The sequence below is a fragment of the Lissotriton helveticus genome, chromosome 4_1, assembly GCF_964261635.1.
Source record: "Lissotriton helveticus chromosome 4_1, aLisHel1.1, whole genome shotgun sequence".
In the NCBI taxonomy this organism is placed as follows: domain Eukaryota; kingdom Metazoa; phylum Chordata; class Amphibia; order Caudata; family Salamandridae; genus Lissotriton; species Lissotriton helveticus.
In genome coordinates this window covers 1,235,739,069-1,235,758,466 of record NC_136063.1, presented here as the reverse complement: position 1 = coordinate 1,235,758,466, position 19,398 = coordinate 1,235,739,069, and positions in this window count along the sequence as shown.

The following is a 19,398-nucleotide window of genomic DNA, read 5'->3' as shown; positions in this document are numbered from 1 at the left end:
TTTGTTATTGTTAATTAATAATTAATTGGTAATTAATTAGTATTCATTAGTTAATTACATTAATTAGAGTTATTGTAGTAATATTTTTAATTTTTTGTTATTGTTAATTAATAATTAATTGGTAATTAATTATTTTTAAGTGATTAAATGACAATTACATTTTGTATGTGATTTATTTATGTGTAGTGGGTTGTGTGTTTATAGGGGAATAGGGTGTGACATAATTAAATTAAATTAATTAAAGAGATTGTATTTTATTTATTGGTATTTATTGTTAATTAATTGTTAATTAAATAATTGGTAATTAGTTTTTTTAATTGTTTCATAATATTAATTATAAATAATGTATTAATAAATATTGTTTATTCTTGTAAATGTCTTGTTAATTAATTATTAATTGGTAATTAATTATTAATTGATAATTAATATGTTAACTAGTTAATTTATAATTACATCAATTTAATATTATTAATTGTTATTAATTGATTAATTGATATTTATATTAATTGTGTTTTTTTGTATGTGTAGTGTGTTGTGTGTTAAAGGGGGAGTAGTGTGGGAAGTAATTTTTACCCCCATGCTAGCCAACGCTTTCCCTACTGTTGCACCCTCTGGAGTGGGAATAGTAATTTTTACCCCTACGCTATCCAACGCTTTCCCTACTGTTGCACCCTCTGGAGTGGGAATAGTAATTTTTACCCCTACGGTATCCAACGCTTTCCCTAATGTTGCACCCTTTGGAGTGGGAATAGTAAATTTTACCCCTACGCTATCCAACGCTTTCCCTACTGTTGCACCCTTTGGAGTGGGAATAGTAATTTTTACCCCTACGCTATCCAATGCTTTCCCTACTGTTGCACCCTCTGGAGTGGGGATAGTAATTGTTACCCCTACGCTATCCAACGCTTTCCCTACTGTTGCACCCTTTGGAGTGGGAATAGTCATTTTTACCCCTACGCTATCCAACGCTTTCCCTACTGTTGCACCCTTTGGAGTGGTAATAGTAATTTTTACCCCAACGCTATTCAACGCTTTCCCTACTGTTGCACCCTCTGGAGTGGGAATAGTAATTTTTACCCCTACGCTATCCAACGCTTTCCCTACTGTTGCACCCGTTGGAGTGGGAATAGTAATTTATACGCCTACGCTATCCAACGCTTTCCCTACTGTTGCACCCTCTGGAGTGGGAATAGTAATTTTTACCCCTACGCTATCCAACGCTTTCCCTACTGTTGCACCCTTTGGAGTGGGAATAGGAATTTTTACCCCTACACTATCCAACGCTTTCCCTACTCTTGCACTCTCTGGAGTGGGAATAGTAATTTTTACCCCTACGCTATCCAACGCTTTTCCTACTGTTGCAATATGTGGAGTAAGTATATATATTAATTTATATGTAGATTTTTAAATTTATTTTAAATGTATATGTATTAGTTATTATTTTGCAAATATGTTTTAATGTTTATATATATAATTTGTTAAATTATATGTATTTTTGAATTATTTTAACATTATTATTAATACATTTAAAAAACGATATTTTTAACTTCGATATTTTTGTACTACGAATTTTTTTTCCAATATTTTTGTACTTACCTTTATGTAGATAGAACTCCGATATTTTTGATGTTGATATTTTTGTGTTGATATTTTTGTATGTCTATATTCTGTCTGTCGATATTATGTCATAGATTCCTCCGAATTACCCTTGCCTCAAACATGTCATGGAAATCTCAAGTGAATTTAATGTCTCTTAAACATCATCATATTGCAGGCTCATTAGTCAAGGAACACAACTGCTCATTCTTGAAGCTGAGTCCTTCAGATTAATGACACCATTGAGGTCCTGGGCTCAATCCTCTAAGGCTCGGGATTATAAGGCTTCTCGAACATAAGCACCCTCACCAGCATGGAGAATATGTTTTTGAGAAGTTCGTTTTATAGAAATCCTGCAGACTTGTAAAATATCTTAAAGGAACTTTAAACTATCGCAGACATTTGACTGCATGTTTCCCCGAAAAAAAAATGAAATCGAAATTAATAAATCAAATAACAAATGACAAGGATGTATCTTTGACATCGAAGAGCAGTAGGCAGAGAGTTCTCTACTGGAAATAAACAATGTAAATTTAAGTGTAAAGTGACTTACACATTTGCCAATGCATAATTATTACCTGTAACTATAATTTGCACCTTTTAAAGAATCGTCTTATTGAAGTAAAGGTTAAGAATGATCCTAAATTCACCGTTTTATATGTAAAAACACAATACAGATTTATCTATAAAAATATTATTTTCAGCAGCATTTGCACGTAGGATACAATGGAAAAGTCTATCAGATGTGATTTTTTTAAAAAAAAGCTGTAGCCACGTTTGCGGACTGCGGCTCAGCAACCCTGTAAATAAGCGTACAACTCGAACAACTAACAAAACTTGTAAAAAGTTAGAGCATGAGCTATGCTAACAGAATGGCCTGCAGTGGGTGTCCATCAAAATTCATTTTTGATGCTGTTTTTCAAAGGAAACAAAGCAAAGTGAGTTCCATGTTCTCGCTTTGATGGTTCCCATAGCTTCCCTGAACCAAAGGGCTAGGATGCTCATGGTTGTAGTGTTTCTCTGCTTGCCTTTTCAGTCCCAGACTAAGACATATACAACACAGACGCAAACTCATGTATAGCACATCATGCCCTGTGGTGTTGATTGTTTGATGCAGACGTCTGGTATCTGCAGTAATTCAATCATTGATGGCAGGCTCCTGTCTGACAAGACCCTAATAGAGACAAAATACAGCTTCTCACGGCTGTTGATAGGGTTCAGCACTCTATTATATAAAAGACCACTGTATTATTCGATTGTATTCATACTACACAGAACTCATGTGTTCAAAGAACAATTTCAGTGATACAAATTCTTCAATGGGTGTAGTTTGAAAATGTACTCTTTATTCTTGTTCCCAATATTCTTCCATTAAAATTAAGAGCAACAGTAGCTTCTCATGGCTGATCAAGCATTGCAACAACATACTGAAAGGGCAACGAGCTGCAGTTACCACAGATGGAATAGATGAAGAGAAAGAACATCATATAAAGTAATCTGCACAAAACTGGTGTTGTTTCAAGGTGGCAACCTGTCTTTTAGGACACCTTCAGCCTTTCCTTACTTTATAGCCAACAGTACTTAGCATATGGAGGGTGGGGGTTGTGGTGTGGGTGCGTGAGGGGGTAGTGCAAGCCTATGCTTACAATGTTAAAAGAGAAATCTAGGGTGGCATTCATCTAATAAGCACCGTCCCAGTGTTCCCAATGAAACAACTCATTGTAGCTCCTTAAGGCTCATTTGCCAGTCGGTGTCCTAAGTATGTCAGTCAGTCAAGAAGCTTTTATTCGATATGCAAGATATCTTATAAGCGTACACAAAATACAGTAAATACAAGAATAAAAAGACATTATTTTTAAAAAAACAGTATTTAGATGTACCTTTAAAATGGATAAAAGGACGTGTAATGTCAAGATAAATTAGCTAAAAATGAATTAAACCGCAATTGACAATCTCTTGCATCGGATCAGCCAAGACTGCTTTAAAAATGTAGCTACACCACAAACAATGGGGGGGGGATGTGTCCGTCATTAGGATGCGCATGGCTACCAGATAACTACTCGTGCCCATATTGCGACAAAGGGGTTTAAGCCAAAAACTCCTAGACTTAGCATAGTCGGGACACTCGAACAGGATATGCGTAATGGATTCTATCCTGGTGGGACAGCATGAACAAAAAGGAGACGTGTGAGCACATGATTTCCACTTAGACACCAGAGCACCGACTGGGAGGGAGCCCACTCTAAATTTAAAATACAATGCTCGATCAAATGGTAGAGTAATAAGGTCCAGGTACGGCTCGTAAACCACAGTATCTTTTACTATTAAAAAGGCAGCTGTGGATTTACAATGTCCAGAGTTTGTAACTAGCTGGTCCTTAACCCAATTCCAGTACAGTCTTTTCAGGACCTCTTTTGGTGGAGACGATCTAGACAACCAACAATTCCCCAGTCCCAGATCCTCCAAAAGTTTTTTGATGTCTCTCAGCCACTTGATTTTTGCCCAACCACCCAAGCTCATTATCTCAGCCAACCCTTCAGCATACGATTTTAACTCTTCGCCCCTCCAGATGCGTGCCCATAAGAGCAGTGGGCGAAGGCGGGCTTGGTCTTTTATGTTCTTACATCTTGTGTCCAGCAGCACAGGCACTGTTGGCGTGCTTGATGGGATGGCGATTAGGGATTTCAGGAGCTTACTCTCTGCTGATGCCAAGGAGTCCAGACAGCAATTCCCCCACAGTTCGGCCCCATACAACGCTGTTGTTACTACCTTAGCCTTGTAGATGTCGATTACTGGGGCAAGCGACCTCCTGGGTGATGCCCGGAATTCCCTCAGGAGGGCACCTCCCACTCTCTTATGGTTCAATACCATCTTAGCAATGTGGGGCGTCCAGTTCATGCTGTCCGTGATCCGAATTCCAAGGTAGTCAAATTTGGATACTTTTTCCAAGGCGACAGAGTTGAGAGTGGGGGGGCGGCCCAGTTTCCTTGGAGGATTTAGAACTAGAAACTTAGTTTTGTCCACGTTGATTACTAAGCCTTTTGCACCGCAGAAGTCCTGGAAACGAGTTAACAGTTTCTTCAAGCCTTGCGGAGTCTTTGATATCAAGAGCGTGTCATCCCCAAAGAGCAGGGTGGGGATCCTCACTCCTCCGAGACAGGGGGCGTCGGCTGGTTCTTGCTGGAGATATTCCACCACCCCATTCACATATAGAGAGAAAAGGGTGGGGGCCAAAACACATCCCTGTCTCACACCCCTAGACACTGGGATTTTCTCTGTTAGTTCTCCATTTCTTCCCCAGCGGACCTGAGCAAAGGTATGAGCATGAAGGCTTATGAGGAGGGACAGGATGTAAGGAGGCAATCCCAGCCCATGTAGCACCCTCCATAGCTCCTCCCGGGGAACTAGGTCAAAGGAAGTCCTCAGGTCTATAAAGGCCAAATATAGGCTGCCCTTGCCTAGTTCCACCACCTTCCACCCAAGGAGTGCCAACCTAAACGCCTGCTCAATCGTCCCCATTCCTGCCCTGAAGCCTGCCTGAAAGTCTGATAATATTTTATTTTCCTCCACTCAATGAAGGATCCTCCCAAGTATGGCTTTTCCTGCTATCTTTTGGGTGGAGTCTATAAGGCTAATGGGGCGGTAGTTTCCCGGGATTTCTCTGCATCCTTTTTTATAAATCGGGACCACCACAGCTCCCTTCCAGGAATCGGGCACTGGCCCTCCCATCATAATGTCATTGAGGAGTGCTGCAATAACCCTTCCCCATACCACTGGATTTGCCCGCATAAGATCCCCCGGTAGACCATCTGGGCCTGCTGCCTTGAGGGGGGCTACCGACCCTATTACCTTTTCAATCTCTAAAGGTGTAAAGAGTTTATAGGTATGGGGACCAGATACCACTGGGAAGGTTGCCCTTTCACTTAATTCCCCATCCGCCGGGAGGTATAAAGCCCCAAAATGGTTTACCCAGCTTTGAGGGGGAATACTACATGGTCTCATAGATTCCTCTGGCCTGTTCCGGGAGCCTACTAGGTTCCAGAACTCCCTAGAGTCTTTACTTTTGCTAGCACGGAGTAGGTCCTCCCAAAATTTCTCTTCCCACTCCATCCTAGCACTTTTAAGGGAACTATTGTAAGCCTTCCTTGCTTCCAGTATAGCACTGTGGGATTTATGTTTCAGTGCCTCTACAAGTAATGTTTTGTGTACCCTACATGTTTGCGTGTACCATCCATTACCCTGCTTTTTTCCTCGTTTATTTCCTAACTTAACAGAGGGGATAGTAAACACATTGGTCAAGGCCTCTACTAATGAGACAAAGACCCCACTAGCCATACCCACCCCTGTCGGGAAGGACCCCAGATTTGACTCAGCTTGATTTAAGAGGGTTGAGATTTCTCCAACTTTTTCCTCGGAGAGGACCAGTTTAGCCCATTTTAGGCGCCTACCACAGATAGAGACCACAGACTCGTCAGGGGGAGCTACTGCGGCATTAAGGGGACCCTTTTTAAGAGAGCACCACCACTGGGTCAAGGTCAAGGAAAGTGGGTTGTGGTCACTATCAATCGTTGGGACCACCACCATGTCCCTCGCTTGGCTCCAGAGATACACCTCTAGTAAGATATAATCTATTCTAGAGGTGTGACCTGGTCTATTGTATGTATGAGCCCCCACCCTGTCTGAAGCTGTCCTTCCGTTCACTGCTCTTAGATTTGATTCTAGGGTCAGGGAGTATAATTGTAGCGCCACTTCTGTCCATCTCCTGATTGGTGGAATCTCTAAAACAGGGATCCCTAGTCTAGCATCCTCCTCGTCCTGGTCTAGGGCGACATCCGAGCCCAGGGGCTCGAACGTGCAGTTCATGTCTCCCGCTACTAGGATACATGACTTGTGTGGAGTTATGTTCAATAGTGACTCCAGGAGAGATAATACAGAGGACTTCCTCCAGCCCTTAGTTCCTCTAGCATACACATTGTAGACATTCAGTATAATTCGTCCCCTACGGTCTCTTAAACTAATATTTTGAATGTCCGGGGAACCTGTCTGTGATTCCTCTATTTTGCAGTCTAGGGAAGCTGCTACCCATATGAGCAGACCACCCGAAGGACGTCCTCTCCCTGATTCAGAGGATAGGGCAGGCACATAATGGGAAGAGAATCCCACCCTATGTACCGACTCCAAACTCCAGGTCTCTTGAAAAATGCATAAGGAATGCTCATCCACCAGGGCATTCCAATCTGGAAGGGCCAACTTTTTTGCGATCCCTGCGATATTCCAGCTGAGAACCTTAAAGACCTGGTCCGTCACAGTTGGTATATCGCCGGTCGCAAGAACACTACTGGCCGGGGACCTCACAGAAGGAACATGCAAATTACACTCAAGAGGGGTTGGCAGAGAGACTACCGACCCACTGTCGCTTACTAATGAGGGAAAGGCTGTTCGTGGTGGTGACCCTACCCTAGGGCCTATTCTGTTAACTGATACCACATCTGTATCTGCAATTACCCTCATGTCGCCCTCCTGCAGTCAACAGCTTCCTGGGCCCTGCGGGTTCAACCCGTTGGCACCAGGACCCCCAGCCCTTTGTGGGTCCAAAATTTGGCAAGAGCCAAAAGGACCCTCCCAAGGCGGAGTGGCAATTTGCCTGGGGTAGAAAAAAGTTAAGTCCACTACTTTGACCCCTTGAGAATCCATGCTTTTTATAGGGCCACAGATTGAGCTCACTACTCTGGGGTCTTGGAAGTTTATTATTACACAGTCCCCCTCCTGTGTTTTTTTCCCTTGCCCTATCCACCCCACTCTGCGGACACTTAAAATAAGCCCATCCACACCAGTCGAAATAGGCTTGTTTAACTTTAGCCAGTGGATACACTTGTTTTTAAGTGACTGGTGGTTTTCCAGTTGACCTTCCTTCAGTGGGGGGGAACATTTACCAGTACTGCAACAAAAGGTTGGCAATCTGGGGGGAGGTTTATGGGGGGGATCTGTCGTCGTGAGTTAGGGCGGACCGCTGTGGTAACAGCTGGGGTTGTAATTAAGGGGGCAGTTTTGGCAACCATTCCTGACACTGATCCCTTAATTTTGTCTTGTTTACCAGGTATTTGACTTTCTTTAGGGTTGCCCTTACTTGCCAAGGGCTGCCTTTGTGGAGTTTGCTTAGGTGTAGATTTTGCAACCACTATGGGCGTTGTCTTTCCCTTAGGGTGAGGCCCTGCTACAGGTGGGGTAGAAATTTTAGGGACTTGGGCTCGCACTCTGCTAGGTTCAGACTTATTTGACCTGGTAAGGGAATTAGAGTCTACCTGTGGTGACGAGGAAGCTAGAGGAACTACCTGGGGCGCACTCCCCTCTAGGCCAATATCCTGGCTGTTACTTACTCTATTTAGGTGTTTGAAAGTGGTTTTAAGTGAGTAAAAACCATCTAGGGTTGATTGCTCCAGTTTGTCTATTGTAGCCCCCAAGCCCTTAACCTGTGTCAGCAAGGGCATCAAGAGACTATTTACCCTCTCCAGAATGGAATCAATAGTCATGGAGACAATAACTGCAGGGGCATTATCAGTACTATTGCAAGGGAGCGTGCAGTTATTTGAACCCATTTGAGAGGCTACAGTGTCCCCATCCACCTCTGCCTTATCCTCTTGCACCAGCCCCATTGCATTATTCCCGCCCTGAGCAGAAGGCTTTTTTGTTTGTTTAAAGAACACGGCCTGTCTCACCTGCCTCTTCTTATTAGAATTGGCTGCCTTTTTAGTTTTGTCCCTTTTCTTTTGCTTACTTGCCTTGTGCGTCGATGGCACCACTTCTAAATTTACTGTGGTAGGGACTGGGGCTATGGATAACGGTGACTGGGTTGCACCATTATTTGGAGGCATAGGTGATGCAGGTAACGGTGGTACAAATAAGCTACCCTCCTCCTCAATGCCACTAGGAGGAAGCGTGGCCGAATACTCCAACCTGTCTGTGTTTTGCCCTAATTTGTGCAGCGAAGGGGGGTCAATGGGGCAACTCTGGACAGCAACATGGAGGGCACGTTGGTCACGTTGGCCACAACACTGTAATGTGGAAAAGTAAATTTTGCCATGTTCTGTGTCCCTACGTGTCATCCATCATATGTTATGTGTGCATGATTAAATATGCATATGTATTCCCCATGTTTGATTAAAGACGCAATTATAGTTGTGTCCACCTCTAATATGCCAGTTTCCAGTCCTCGTGAATACTACGAATATCAGGTCTATGTAAAGCTACGTTGCCACGTTTCTCAGTGTGCACGTTATTCCATTATAAAGTCCCCGTTTCTAGGCCTCAAAAGGGCCTGGACACCAGATTCAGCTCCTGTCTCCTGAAACCTCGCTGAGGAGCGATACAGCCCCCACCTGTATCCTCGACCCTTCACTTACTTCCTGCCACGCCGTGCCCGGTTCAGCCTGGCTCAGCCTCTGAGTCTGCCAAGAGTATGTTATAGTTCCAGTTATCAGTTCAGTCCTCCTTCTCTGCATTCCTAAAGCTACTGAATCGCATCGATAGTTTCCGTCATTGTCTAGCCTTCACGTCTCCACGTTAGAGAAATACTGCATTTAATGGTCATTTAATATTCTTCATCACGCACTACATGTAGAATAATGCATGGTCCAGTCTTAGAATCAAGTTAGCCTTTCCCCTCCTGACTTATAATTTATATCAACATGTTCTCTAAACATCAGATACTAGATACTGCTTAGGTACATGTCGCCCTGACTCTCCAGACTTCAGTCTCTGCTCCTAGCACAGAGTTCGAAGCCCCCAGCTTCTCCTAGTAACACGTCATTGCTAGTTTGCGCGCACCATCAGGTTAGAGGTCCCGGCTCCTCAGGTAGCCCCCTCCATGGTTTCCGCCCCATTCATGACATATTCTGTTACGTTTGCATCACATGTCTATGTATACGCCCTGTTACACCTCTTTTCACCCTTATCTTTCGCGACTGCTACGCGTCACACCCTTTGCTCCACCCACTGCTCCGCCTATCATATGTACTGTAATGCAACTGTTTTACTATATATGCTTGTGTATTGTTATTAAATGCTAGCGCGCTCATCCCAGATCCAGCCCCGGCAGCTGCTGGGCCCTGCCATCCTATTCCTATGCAGGTTGTCCTGTTCCTGTCCTTTATGCTGTAATAAACCTGCAAAACTCCTACTACCTCGAATCTTGACTCTTATTTATTGAGCTATCTGTTATTCATTTATACATTCAAAAATAGGGTATTTATTTATTTATTTACCACATAATGGCGCCCGAATAGGGACTTGCCCTTTCCCCACGCGTCGGTGAAGCCACGCCGACCCCCTGACCCTCTGCAGTCGTGACGGAACTCTTCTGCGCACCGGCAGATATTTCTGCTTCAAGTATCCCTCAGGCCCACGGAGGAGACGGAGGAGGCGGTCCAGCATCCAAACGAGACGGTGGAGGAACGCGGCGAGTCCCGACCAGAGCCCAAGCCGAGAGTCCAAGGTCCGAGGTATCCGGAGGTCCGCCCGTAACTGAAGTCCGAAGTTCGCCCGTCCTGCGTCCAAGCAGTCCCGTCCAGTCTGAGGCCTTCCGTTCTTGCTGCCCGGTGAGTACCGTTACTGGGGTAGTATCTAGACAGGGTCAATTTAATTGACTCTGGTCCGTGGGTTGGTGGTACACAGACCCACAAACGAAGTGTCCACTTCGGTGGATGCGGGTCCTGACGTGTCTCTTTATGAGACCGGTAAGTTTCGTACTGTTTCAGCAGTGCATCTAGTTCCTGTTCTAGTCAGTTCTGTTCTCGAGAAAATTCATGTATTCTGTGTTCCGTATTCCAGGTAGTATTCTGTTCGAACTGTTATTTTTAAATGTTCTTCATGTATTTTAATGTCGTGGTATGAATGGGGAATAAGTATCGTGTTTATTGTGTATTGTATTGTGTCTAGATTATAGTTCAGTCATGCCGCTCTTTTCGAAATTACGTCAGTTAAAAACCAGAAAGGGTCTGCTGGAAGCAGCAGTTCCAGTTCCGCCTAGGGACAGTCCAGGTCATTTTATGTATCAGAAGCATGGCATAAGCGCCATACTGTATCTAGATTTATGGGTAGAGTATACCAAACAGTTAGAAGAAAAGTATAGATGGCCCGTATCGGGTACCTGGGATGCCGAGTGCATCATGCGAGTAGAAGAGGCATTATGGAAAAAGAAAGCCAGACAGTCACAGAAAGATGCCATCGAGTTATGGCGCAAAGAAGCTCATAAAAGAACTGAAAAGGAAATCAGAAAGTCAGAATTAAGTAGAGAATCCTTAGAACGAGCACAAGAAAAAGAACTAATCGAGATAGGTGAACAAGTCATAGCCGAACAGTCAGACAGACAGAGGCATGCCCTTATTAGGGGTATGTATCCTCTCCTTGCCGAGGGCTTGCCAAAAGCGACCCCAGAGGCATCCAGTAATTTCCCGCCACCATTAGTTCCGACCAAACTATGTCACAAACAGACCGCAGCTGATATTTTTATTTCGTCCTATTTGGACGACACAGTCCCAGAATATGCAAATCCTGTTCGCGCTCCGCCAGTCCCTGTAAATCAGGCACTTCCCGCTCCTCCAGACACCGGAGTACCTGTTACGGTACCCCCGGTCCAGCCCGCCATACAAGTCCAGCCTACATTTCCATTTCCCACTCTGCCAGGACGAAGAGCCTCAGTAGACGACTCTAGTTTAGGGGCCGCAGGGGGAGGTACTCCTCAAACCCCGCCGCCACACAAGCGTTTAACGACAGCCGAATTACATGCACAAGCGTCACAGCGTACGCCCAGACATCAGACTGTAGCAGAAATAAGAAAATCCCTTGCCGAATGCGGCTATGATCCAGTCCCAGGCGAGGATAATATGGTTTTATATTCATTCCGCGTAAGAAAGGTGGCCGAGTATCTAGTCACCTTACCGAATATGAAAGAAGATCTAGACAGAATATATCGTTTCATCCGTACAGGGGATGATCCAGAAAGCATTAGCGAGGCCATGTCTCAAAGGAAAGCCGAGATCCAGCTCATGATATTAAAGTTTCTGATCAATTGTCTAATAAGAGAACAAGATTACCCGTCTAAAGATCCGGCTGAAATGAAAACCCTGACAAGGTGGAGTGATAATATAGCCGAGGGTAAGCACAAGACCGTCGGTGCTATGGAGAGTATGTACAAGAAAATCCGTAAAGAAATAATAAAATTACACGAACAGCGTAAAGCAGTACAAGTAAGCGAGAAAGAAAGTAACTCTGATACTGAAGAGGTAGAGGACGAGAATCCCGCCAGAATAGCGTATGTAGGAAAATCTAGATTTCCAGATCGCCATTTACGCCTAGAACACAAGTCTACTTTCCATCATCCAGCACCGGAACAAGGTTCTCTAGAACAAGTATTCCAAGCTACCGATCACATTCTGAAATCACGAATCGGTTACAGTGAGTTGAGTACCATGCATGAACAAGAACTAGTCCGATCAGCAGTCCGATGGATTACTGATTCTACCACTTTTCCAGACGACATAGTGGCACAAATGTTTCTGAAACTGCCCCCAGCCGAGCAGCGACTGGTGGGTATGTATATGATTCAGCACCTCATTACATTGTATGAGGGTCAGCACTCTGATCCAGGCCCGTTACATGATGTCCTGAACGAGTTACTCCAGTATAGATGGAAAGGTTTAGGTACCGATTTAATTAGTGTCATTCTAGAACAGCGTCACAAATATAGAACGTTTCTGAACCCGCATTTTGTTCATGTCTCACCCCCAGAAGGTAAACCATTTTACATGGAGAGACAGAATCCGTTACGAGAAGTCCACCCAGTTAGAGGAACGGGTGGCGAACTAGAACGAGTGTTTGTTTACACTCCGATTACAAAGATGGAACTCCTCGAGATGAAGAAATTAATTCCCTGTCATGATAAAGATCCAGCAGGGTTCCATAGAGAATTAAAAGACATGCTCCGTATGGGAGAATACACGTATCCAGATATAATTAAAATGTAACAGGTTAGACAACTAGACAACATTCACATGCCAACTGACACTGCCCTGCTCCAGTATGTCGATGATCTACTGATCACAGCCCGTTCTGAACGTGCTTGCGAGCAAGCATCCCTTACAGTCTTGTATTTCCTAGCCGAGATGGGGCACAAGGTGTCCCCTTCTAAGCTTCAATTCTGTGTCCAGCAAGTGGTCTACTTAGGACACTTACTGTCCAAGAGGGGTAGGCAGTTGACACCAGACCGTATCCAGTTAATAGCGAGTCTTCCTCAGCCCAAGACCCAGAAGGAGGTACGTGCTTTTATCGGCCTTACTTCTTACTGCAGACAATGGATTCCTCAGTATGCATTTCTAGCCAAGCCACTGATACAGTTAACGACACAGGAGGCAGCCGTATCGACTGTCCTCCCTTGGACATCTGAACATACACTTAGTTTCAATGAGTTAAAGAAAGCCCTATGCCAAGCTCCAGTTCTAGCGACACCGAACTACAGTAAGCCTTTTACACTTTTCGTCACTGAACGCGAAGGTACAGCATTATCTGTTCTCACACAAGATCAAGCAGGACAATACAAGCCCTGTGCTTATTTTTCGAGCACATTAGATCCTGTAGCCCAGGCTCTGCCTGCGTGCCTCAAGTCAGTTGCAGCCGCAGCCCTAGCTATCAGACAAAGTGATTCCATAGTCTTAGGACATACCTTGACAGTACAAGTTCCACACTCTGTGGAAGTTCTTTTAAACCGAACACAAACTCAGCACTTGACAATTGCACGTTTAACAGGTTATGAATTGACACTGTTCCAGCCACACATAGAAATCAGACGCTGCAACATTTTAAATCCTGCTACACTGTTACCATCAGTTACTCCGAATTCTGCCACACATGACTGTGTGGAAGTAGTTAACATTACGACAAAGCCAAGACAAGATCTGACAGATACTCCGTTACCAGATCCCGACCTGACACTTTATGTGGATGGTTCATGTATGAGAACAAGTACAGGAGAACTAGTCGCCGCGTATGCAGTGACTACTGACACCGAAGTTATTGAAACACACCGTATTGACACCCTGTCCGCTCAAGCAGCAGAGCTAGTTGCTCTGACACAAGCCTGCATACACGCCAAGAACTTGAAAGTTAATGTTTACACAGATTCACGCTACGCATTTGGAGTTGTACACGACTTCGGAGTGCTCTGGCAGGAGAGAGGTTTCATGACTTCTCATGGAACCAAGATTCAGCATGGTCTCCTTATTCAAGCTCTGTTAGATGCCATACATTTACCGACATCTATCGCTATCATGAAGTGCAAAGCACATACGAAAGTTACTGACACCATTTCTCAAGGTAACGATCTAGCAGATCGCACAGCCAAGCTCACAGCACAGACTCTAGACATTCCAGTTAACATGACACACACTCCAGATCCGATTACATGCATGACAGTTAAGGACCCTACACAAGATGTCATAGATATCCAGTTACATGCTACTCCCGAAGAAATCAAGAAATGGTCCGAACAAGGAGGGGTCCAGACAGATCAAGGATGGTTAACGAAGGGTAGAGCCACATGGTTTCTCCCCGACTCTATGGTTCAAGTCATTATTAATACCGCACATAGTCCAGCACATTTAGGAGAAAAAGCTATGTTAGACAGTATCCAGAACATTTGGTTCAACAAGCATTTACGAGCTGCAGCCAAGCAGAAAGTCCGTACCTGTATGATATGTTGTCAGTTTAATCCAGGTAAAAGTGTCCCGGTGGAACAAGGTGGATTCCAGCCCCCTGACCACCCTTTTGAAGTCCTCCAGATGGATTATATTCAGATGGAGCGATGTCGAGGTTTCAAGTATGTCCTTGTAGTTGTATGCGCTTTGTCCAGGTGGACAGAAGCATATCCAGTCCCAGATTACACAGCCGCGACCACTGCCAAGCAGTTGGTTCGTGAGTTTTTCCCTCGTTATGGACTCCCTAGAGTCGTATATTCTGACAACGGTCAGCCATTCTCATCTGAACTCATGAAGCATGTTTCCCTGTTGTTAGGGTACCAGTGGAAGTTCCATTGTGTACGCCATCCTGAAGCAGCCGGTCTCGTAGAGAGACATAATCAGACTCTGAAAATCCGTATTGCAAAAGTGTGTAAAGAGAAAGGTGTGGACTGGCTAGTAGCTCTACCAGTCGCTTTATTTTATATGCGCATGGTCGCACATTCCAGATCAGGTCTGTCCCCGTATGAGGTCGTTTTCGGCCGCCCCCCTAACATGTGGGGTACTCCTAGACCCCGAAGTATTACCGATGTTTCAAGTAATATGCTGACAGATTACCTAGCTTCCTTGATGTCTGCCCTCAACTCATGTCGTTCACAGGTTGCCGCCGCATTTCCAGACAATACCGAGGTGGCACCGCATGAAATCGTTCCAGGATCCATGGTGATGGTGAGGAATTTTGACAGATCAAGTCTGCTGGAGCCTCGCTGGAAAGAGCCCCGACAGGTCCTCCTCACCACCCGTACAGCCGTGAAGTTGGAAGGTCGCAAAGGCTGGGTGCACCTTTCTCATGTAAAACAGTTTAATGGACTGAAACCCGTCTTAAAGAACATTTCCCAGGATTTGAAGGATTGCCAAAATATTGTTCTCAAGGACTGTCCCGCAAAAGACATTGCTACAAACCCTCCCCTGTTAGAGAAAACTCCGCAACAGGAGTATAAACTCAAACTCTGGTCTAGTAAAATAAGTCAGTCAGTTTGATTGTCTAAGTCCTCCCCTAGGTGAAACGGTTAGACTGTTTCTGACATGTATAAAATAGACCCCCATAGTGAGAGAGTTAGTCAAAACTCAATCCGATGTATCATTTTTCTATGTTTCATATTATTTCTCAGCATTATGATTTCCTGCACCAGTTATGCATTTTTCTTGTATTTCCCAGTTCTTCATGTAAATAAGTCTGCTAATGCTACAGTAGAGCACACGTTTAGTGATCTGCCTCCTCATGAACTCTCTTACCGCCTCGCTATGCGAAATAATTCCTTTATCCGCATGTTACATTACTCACATCAGACCAGCAATGCCACTAATTGTTGGGTGTGTGGTCGACTCCCCCCTTTTCAGACACCGAAGGGAGTTCTGCCACTTTTTCCTTATCCGTTTTCACATAATGGTTCGTGTGGAGCATGGTCCACGTTAACGTCATCCTCAACAGATATGTCTTTTCTTAACAGTACATGTTTCCCAGACAAGCAAGGTCTCCCCCACAGAACAGGTTTAGATCTAGAAAATGAAGTGTATAATTTAGGTAATTATTCTTCGAATTTCATGGTCTTGAATGTTCAGTCTGATACTACTCCAGACTTACCTGCTATTTCAGTACTACCAGTCAAAGGCGAATTATGTGTCCGAAATAATGGTTCCGTACATGTAGGACATAGTGATTGTACTACTATTGTCAAGTATAGTGACAGTGGGAAATCCATTTTCAAAGCTTCACGTCATTCTTATTTTATTTGTGGTCAAACTGCATATGTTCGTCTGCCCCTCGATTGGGAGGGAACCTGTTACATTGCCTTCCTACTCAATGTGAAAAATAACCATCAAATATGATATCACCAGGGAGGTAGCGACAACACAAGGCGCAACATACAATTTAAAGGTACAAATTTGTGCTTTATTATTAAATATATATACTCAGAATAAAAACATTTGGGTCCAAATATATAACCAAATTATACACTTGACCTATTCTAATTAAAAAACAACACTACTTGACATACAAAATAAAAGTAACAATGACACAATTAATAAATTCATAAAACAGTGGCAAATAATAATCTTCTGAAGATTATTATTTGCCACTGTTTTATGAATTTATTAATTGTGTCATTGTTACTTTTATTTTGTATGTCAAGTAGTGTTGTTTTTTAATTAGAATAGGTCAAGTGTATAATTTGGTTATATATTTGGACCCAAATGTTTTTATTCTGAGTATATATATTTAATAATAAAGCACAAATTTGTACCTTTAAATTGTATGTTGCGCCTTGTGTTGTCGCTACCTCCCTGGTGATATCATATTTGATGGTTATTTTTCACATTGTCTAATTTCCCTGTAGAACATATTCAGTTGTATTAACAGGGGGTCCTTGTTACTTTTCGTCTACATTGCCTTCCTACTGCCACCTGTTTTCCTAGCCCCATCTGATTATCACAGGAATACACATCTAGTACACATTAGACATAGAAGGGAGTCCCCCATTGTCGATTATACTGAAACTGCTCTAGAACAGTATACAGATTTCAACAGAGGTTTCTTTTTCTTTATAGGACCTATCCAGAATAGTAAGCTAATCCGCAGGTTAACCAGAACCCTCGAAGCTGTGGTAAATGAGACTGCCTCTGCTCTAGGTAACTTAACCGAAGAGCAATCTGCTATGAGATTTGTCGTTTTACAGAATCGTCTCGTCCTTGACGTCATACTGGCCGATAGGGGCGGGGCCTGTAGAGTCATCGGATCTAGTTGCTGCATTTTCATTCCAAATAACGCGCCGTCTGTTTATTCAGCTATAACCAGACTCCATAAAATTGCCCATCTGATACACCAAGATCCAGGCACCTGGACATGGTCCGGTTGGTTCTGGAATATAATTTCCGCCTGGGGATGGAAAGTCTTGTCCTTTCTAGGTATTGCAGTAGCGATCATATTCAGCTGCTGTCTCTGTATACAATGTGGCCCTGCGATTTGCGGCATTTGTGCTACCTCTTGTATTCCTAGTCCCAAGCCCCGTTCTAAATCCCGTTCCAGGATAATTCGAGACGAGCAAATGATACTGTATGAAATGATAGATGGTATCATGAATATTGATGTTTCCTGATGGAAACTTAGTGACAAGGAGGGAATGTGGAAAAGTAAATTTTGCCATGTTCTGTGTCCCTACGTGTCATCCATCATATGTTATGTGTGCATGATTAAATATGCATATGTATTCCCCATGTTTGATTAAAGACGCAATTATAGTTGTGTCCACCTCTAATATGCCAGTTTCCAGTCCTCGTGAATACTACGAATATCAGGTCTATGTAAAGCTACGTTGCCACGTTTCTCAGTGTGCACGTTATTCCATTATAAAGTCCCCGTTTCTAGGCCTCAAAAGGGCCTGGACACCAGATTCAGCTCCTGTCTCCTGAAACCTCGCTGAGGAGCGATACAGCCCCCACCTGTATCCTCGACCCTTCACTTACTTCCTGCCACGCCGTGCCCGGTTCAGCCTGGCTCAGCCTCTGAGTCTGCCAAGAGTATGTTATAGTTCCAGTTATCAGTTCAGTCCTCCTTCTCTGCATTCCTAAAGCTACTGAATCGCATCGATAGTTTCCGTCATTGTCTAGCCTTCACGTCTCCACGTTAGAGAAATACTGCATTTAATGGTCATTTAATATTCTTCATCACGCACTACATGTAGAATAATGCATGGTCCAGTCTTAGAATCAAGTTAGCCTTTCCCCTCCTGACTTATAATTTATATCAACATGTTCTCTAAACATCAGATACTAGATACTGCTTAGGTACATGTCGCCCTGACTCTCCAGACTTCAGTCTCTGCTCCTAGCACAGAGTTCGAAGCCCCCAGCTTCTCCTAGTAACACGTCATTGCTAGTTTGCGCGCACCATCAGGTTAGAGGTCCCGGCTCCTCAGGTAGCCCCCTCCATGGTTTCCGCCCCATTCATGACATATTCTGTTACGTTTGCATCACATGTCTATGTATACGCCCTGTTACACCTCTTTTCACCCTTATCTTTCGCGACTGCTACGCGTCACACCCTTTGCTCCACCCACTGCTCCGCCTATCATATGTACTGTAATGCAACTGTTTTACTATATATGCTTGTGTATTGTTATTAAATGCTAGCGCGCTCATCCCAGATCCAGCCCCGGCAGCTGCTGGGCCCTGCCATCCTATTCCTATGCAGGTTGTCCTGTTCCTGTCCTTTATGCTGTAATAAACCTGCGAAACTCCTACTACCTCGAATCTTGACTCTTATTTATTGAGCTATCTGTTATTCATTTATACATTCAAAAATAGGGTATTTATTTATTTATTTACCACATCGCTCACAAGCCGGTGTCAATGCCTGTGCTAAGTCCCCCAAGGATGAGCGTCTAGAAGGAAGATAGACCTCAGAGAGACGACATTCGGAGATAGCAATTTCCTTGTCTATGACTGCCGCCACTCTAGTTATGAAGCGGTCCATGGTTCCAATTACTGGGCTCCCACCGGCAACTCCCCTTTCGCACTCACTCCTGAGTAATTTACCTGAGCGGGTAGACATGATGAAGGGCAGAAAACCCTAGTGAGCCACGCAACCCGCCTGAACTCGGGGATGGATGACAGAGATGTGGCCCAGCCCTGCCTCCTCCTGCCCCGGACGGCCACAGACGGCCCGCCCTTTGCCCGGGCTTCGCCCGGCGTCCCGCTCGCGTCCCGCTGAGCGTTGAGCAGAACGTAAAATAGGCACGTTGCAGGCGGGGGGCGTGTCTGTTGGTGGGCGCGTCCGCGCGCACCTGGGGAAGCAGGGACTCCTGGACTTCCGAGTCCCTGCTAAAGCGCTGACGTGATGTTTTCCTCAAGCGCCTCCAAGTGCCCAGCGCTTTAGCCTCAGCTCTCCCACCTCTTCAAGGCGCTAAGCGGCACCCGCGAAGCGGGTGCGGCGAGAGGCACAGCCCAGCACAGCCCAGCACGCCTGAAATACGAGGCGCCTGCAGTTGCGTTTGTCTTTCGCTTTTAAAAATTTTGA